The sequence below is a fragment of the Homalodisca vitripennis genome, chromosome 3, assembly GCF_021130785.1.
Source record: "Homalodisca vitripennis isolate AUS2020 chromosome 3, UT_GWSS_2.1, whole genome shotgun sequence".
NCBI classification, from domain to species: domain Eukaryota; kingdom Metazoa; phylum Arthropoda; class Insecta; order Hemiptera; family Cicadellidae; genus Homalodisca; species Homalodisca vitripennis.
The window spans coordinates 67,508,991-67,515,048 of record NC_060209.1 but is presented as its reverse complement, the minus strand read 5'-3'; positions in this window follow the sequence as shown (position 1 = coordinate 67,515,048).

The following is a 6,058-nucleotide window of genomic DNA, read 5'->3' as shown; positions in this document are numbered from 1 at the left end:
TCACTGACGGCAATATATTGCCGCCTGGCACTTTTCAGACATGATCTGTGGCGGCAATATATTGCCGCCTGGCCCGGAAAGGGTTAAAGCATTGAATAGTAGGAAAAAATTACAAAATAGACAGATTTTCACAAATGTTTATAAAATTCAAGTTCACTTCATGACCAGAAGATGTTAACAGATTTTTGTTTTTTTTTTTTTATCACTTTTATTCTCAACGCAATAGGCAACTTTGCCGAACTAAAGTGTTTATAAAAATAAAATATTAATTTGTTTCGACCCACCCTATTAAAGATGCTTTTGAACTGGTAATGTTGTTAGACATGGCTTTGCTGCCTCTGCACATCTGTGATGTAGTTCCTGTTTTAAACTTTGCTTAGTCATCACCCACTTTAAGGGTGCGCTCTACCACAGGCCAGAAATCGCAGTACGATGTTTCAAAAATCCGCTTGGAGCGCTGGCAAAATCGGTTGTAGGGAGGGCAATGAGTAGTTGCTGTGGAAGGGATCGGAACTTACCGAGCGCCTCCGACATTTGCCGAGCGAGGGACCCGAGTATCGGGACTACGGAGGATCTCAGCTATTTGCCGAAAGAAGATGCGTTCGGCTCGTAACAACGCACTCGCGCCACGTAGTGTGGAGATCGGCTAAATCAGTATGAAACTGTAACCGGTACTTTTCCTACCGTTACTCGTTGGTACAACATACTTTTATTATTATGCAATAAAAAAACGTTTTTAGTAAAATATATTTAATTTTTGTTAATTTAAATTCGGTCTACTGAAATATTTGAAAACGAACAGAAACGTAATCATTCCAGTGATATTGTCAGGTCAGAGTGTCTACCGATCTGGAATACGTGGAAAAACTGGGCAAGGCAGAAATTGTTATGAAAACCATAGAAAATTTAAATAATTGTAATGTTATCAACAAACCTAACATAATTTTATCAATTCTTTGATACATAATGTAAACCCACACATTTTCTTGTAAATATAATCATTCTTTCATGTTTTTAGAATTATCAGATCACATAAGATTTTTAAGACTAACTAACCACGCTACCAGCAACAGTATATTAAAAAATTACATTTTTATGAGCTCAGTTCATATATTTACGACTTAATACACACAGCTACATGTCACTCTCTGTGCGTCTGCCAAATTAGAATGTAATTATAACTTTGTAACAACAATAAACTTTACAGAATTGAACAATAGTTACATAACAAAATTCAGCAACAAAAAACAAAGTCACAACAAGACATTAAAATTACAATCAAGCAAAATATCACAAGACCAACATGAGAGAAATTACAGTTTTTACTTAGCAAATTGTATAGGATAAAAATTTACCTGAGTATATTACACTGAGTATATACAGGATGAGTGGCTCTTGGTGTGTGACAACATTTTTTGGGTTATAATGCAATGTAAATGTGATACAATGGTGGTTATAAAAAAGTCTAGCTCCAAAAATTAGGTTTAAAATTAATTATTTTCAGTTTTTCTAAAAAACCCGTGTTTTTGTACGTAAATCTGTCATGCAGTTCAATGCGCATTTCCATCACAAAACCCGTAAATAAAGTGCATATCAGCGTATTCTCCAGTAGTGAACTCCATGACAGCCTACACTTGACTAAATTGAGCAGAAAAATAGTTTATTGGAGGTAGAAGTAATTCATGCCGACACTGGTCTTACAAAACAAGATAAGGAATGAATGTACAATACTGTATAAAGTGATAAGATAAGGAATTAAAACATTGATAAAGGATGTGACCATTAATCTGTAACTAGCATCCACAAAATTATTTTAAACTGCTTTACTTTTTTTGTAATCTTCAATTCCTTGTTTTATGAGGCATTTTAGAAAACATAAAAATTAAGTACAGTTGTTATTAAATTGTTTTAATCTTTTTGTAGTTTGCGTGTTTTTAATATTCAAACCGATAAAAGTAGATAACAGAATACTTAACTATGGTCATATGGCATACCATTAAAGCCTATTAAATGGCAAAGTTTTTAATATGACTTGACACATTCTTGTGTACAGGGTGTGGTAAAAAGATGGGGTTCAATGATATTTTAGTTTTTCTTAAACTTAGCAACTGTGCCATTGAATCGACCTGAAGCTTAATTTTCTTTTCTTACCGTTTAAACCAATATCTTTTTCAAATTGAAAATTTAACGGAAAATCTAAAAATGATGCAGTTTGCTCACATACTTTGCTGAGAAATATCAGATTTACGTACTAAAACACGGTTTTTTTTTTAGAAAAAACGGAAAATAATTAATTTCAGACCTAATTTTTGGAGTTAGACTTTTTTATAACCACCATTGTATCACATTTACACTGCATTATAACCCAAAAAATTTTGTCACACACCAAGAGCCACTCACCCTGTATACTGGATTAGATGCAAAATGAATTAAATGTCTCTAATATCTTTCTTCAAATTTTGGAAACAACTCATTTTAGTTATAAAAATACAATTTCTATTACCCTCATTACGCAAAAATATTAATGTTGCATTGAAATTAGTAACACATACGGACCTATCTGTTATATTTAACACTTTGAGTGCTGGCCCTAAATAACACAGTTGCACTCTGTAGAATGCTGGGCGTTTTTGGTGGTTTTCACAAATTTATTTAAAAAAAAGTATTTAAGATATAAGAAAAATATTTACATGCCTTAATTCAGCTTACTTTCGTCTTAATATTAAAGTTAGATTGTTAGTGTTTTTTTCAAAAAACTACACATAAAAACTTTTTTTGAAAAACATATATTTAAAAAAAAAAAAAATTATTTTTTGAGACAGTTTTTTTATCTAAAAACTAAACTAAATATATATACAATTATTTACAATGACCCATTTACAAATATAAAATGTTCTTTGAATAATACAAATCATGTTTTTATGTTTTGTAGTTTTTTGACAAAAAACTATGCCGACATGTTGATGCGTCGGCATCACTTTCGCCGTCAGTACTGTTTTCAGCATCTGTAACATAATAATATACCGTGTAAAATATGAGTATATTTTCATTTTATTCATATAAATAGAACATTAGTTGAATAAAGTTAATTTATTTTAATACAAATTATAGTTTGATTCACGAAACTTTTAGACTGATGTTTATATAGACTTATTCTTACCTGAAATATGTGTCTCATCTTCTTCCATGAAATCAGGATCGATGTCAGAATCGTCAAAAATACTATCAACACCAATAAAACTATCTTCATCTAATACATCACTGATCGCAACCGTCGTTCAAGCTGCGATAAGCCATGATTGCGACATCGACTGCCGGCTGCAACGAACGTCACGTCAGCGGCACGTAAACAATGCGACCGAAGTCGCTTTGTCATTAAGCTCATTCAATACATCTGACGTTTTCTAACGGTTAATCGTGTTACTACAAACCCAAATAACATTGTAGAGTAGGCAAAACCCGTTTAAATACGGACAATGTAATATAATACCAATTGAAATGACAACCACGTAAAACTACGGGATTAGCATTCTTCGGAAATTTCGCTGTTTCGTTAAAATTACGGGATTAGCACTCTAAGTGTTAATTGTGTAGTTTGTTTTTTACCACTAGTCTCCATGATTGTAAGGGATAATATAGGTATACATGTGAATTAAATGAATTACTATATCAGTTGCTCTCAGTGGCGTAGCGAAGGGGGGGGTCCAGGGGGTCCGGACCCCTCCCGAAATTTTAAGACATATTAAAAAATAAAGCATAGAGCAGGAGAAAAAAGGAGAGTTATCATTACTCTTGTCTATAAAGATTAAATTGATTGATTTAATTGATTAAATTGACCGCTGTTAAAAATATAATTGTCCTTTCGTTTAAATCATAAAGTATCAAACGAGTAAAAGTATAAATCGCAAAGTAACCTGAACCGTAACACGGCGAACAGTTTAAATTAGCGACCACTTCGTTCAAATTCGTCTTGGGGACGTAAAATGACAGCTTAGAATTAAGTTACGACGTTGATTTTAGGTGTCATTAAACTGTAGACGTGTATATAATTATCGAAAAAAATATAGAAAATCACTTTCGGACGGAAAAAAAACACTTGAAAAACTCTACTGATTAGAACTTCAACTTATTTGGACTTCAGTGTTTGAGGTAAACGTGGTGTTTTCAATTGAGTTAGGACGACGATTTTTGTTATCATTAAACTGTACACTGAAGCTATATAATTATCGAGAAAAAATCACTTTCTGTCGGTAAATACCGAAGAAAAGCTCTCTATAGATTAAAGTTTTGACGATTTTGGATTTCAATAGTTGAGTGGTTGAGGTAAATAAAAGTGGTACTTAGAATTATGTTAGGACGTTGATTTTATGTATTAATTGTACGCCGACTAATACATATATAATTATCGAGAAAAAACATTAAAATCACTTCCGGTTGGAAAATACCGAGGAAAAGCTCTACTGATTCAGATTTTGACGATTTTGGATTTCACTGGTTGAGTCGTTGAGGTAAAAGTGGTACTTAGAGTTATTATAGAACATTGATTTTAGATATCAATTGAACGCCGACTGATACCTATATAATTATCGAAGAAAATTTGACAAAATCCCTTCCGGGTCGGATAATACACTGGAAAAACTCTACTGATAAGAAGTTCCGACTACTTTGGATTTCATTAACTGAGGTATTATTTCATTTTCCTTAGTATATTCCGATCGGAAGTGATTATTTTTGTTTTTTACTCGATAATTATATATTTATTAGTCGGCGTAGAATTATTACATAAAATTAATGTCCTAACAAAATTCTAAGTACCACTTTATCTCAACCACTCAACCAGTGAAATCCAAAATCGTCAAAACTTGAATCTGTAGAGAGCGTTTCTTCGGTATTTACCGACCGGAAGTGATTTTTTTCTCGATAATTATATAGGTAGTGGAGTACAGTTTAATGATAACAAAAAATCGTCGTCCTAACTCAATAAAAAATACCACGTTTACCTCAATAACTGAAGTCCGAAATAGTTGAAGTTCTAATCATTAGAGTTTTTAAGGTGCATTATATTGCACTGTTATCTAGTCTGTCTCTCACAGGAAGCCCTCGAGGGTATCTTGGGTTAACTAGTTCTGGCAATATGCATTTGTAGTAAAAAGTAAAAAGTGGAATTTTAATTAAAATGTTAAAATTTTAATTCCTTTATTTTGTAATGGGTAATAGCTGCTCATGTAATGAGATTTGTTTAACAATCAAATGAAGCAATCATACATTAAGTCAAATAAAACCTATTATAGTTAGACTATAATATTGCACTAAACAAAATACCTCATAATGAGGTATGTCACTCATATTTTGAAAATATTGACATTATTCAATAATTTATTGTTCCCCAGGAGGTAGAGGTAGTTGTTAAACGTTACGAATTTATTGTTACGGAAAGAGTTCACCAACACTATTTCGGTGATATGAAGATGTATATGAGAGCTTCCACACGACACGATCATTCATAGCATGGGCGCGCAACGGTGGCGCGTAAGTAGTGTTTCGTCCATGGCCGATGGAAAGACCCGGCGCCGCGCGGGGTAGATTTTATAAATCAACAAATTGAAGGAACACCAACACTGAAAGGCCACACGTTATAACCTAGCAAAAGCAGGTGAGGGGAAATATCCAGCAGGTAGTGGTGGGAGAGTTGCCTACAGTTTCCGGCTGTAGCCGCCACGTGCGCCACCTGACAGAGCGTTGAATAGCGCTTGCAGACCTTTCATGTCTGCCTTATTGTACCTTAACTTCAGAACTTTTTAATAAACCGTTTGCAGTTTTACTCTTACTATATTCCAATCTACAAATGTCCGTATTTTATTCTTTAATAAAAATTCGCGTTTTTATTTTATGAAACGTTTGTGAAAATACCCTTTTTTAAAAAACTTTCCACCTGATGTGCAGCTTAAGTTGAATCGAAATTGAAATTTCAAAAACTAATACACCTATACAAATATTTAGTTACTTAAATGACATCAATATGTTTGTAATAGCTCAAAAAAATGAACCTACAATGAGG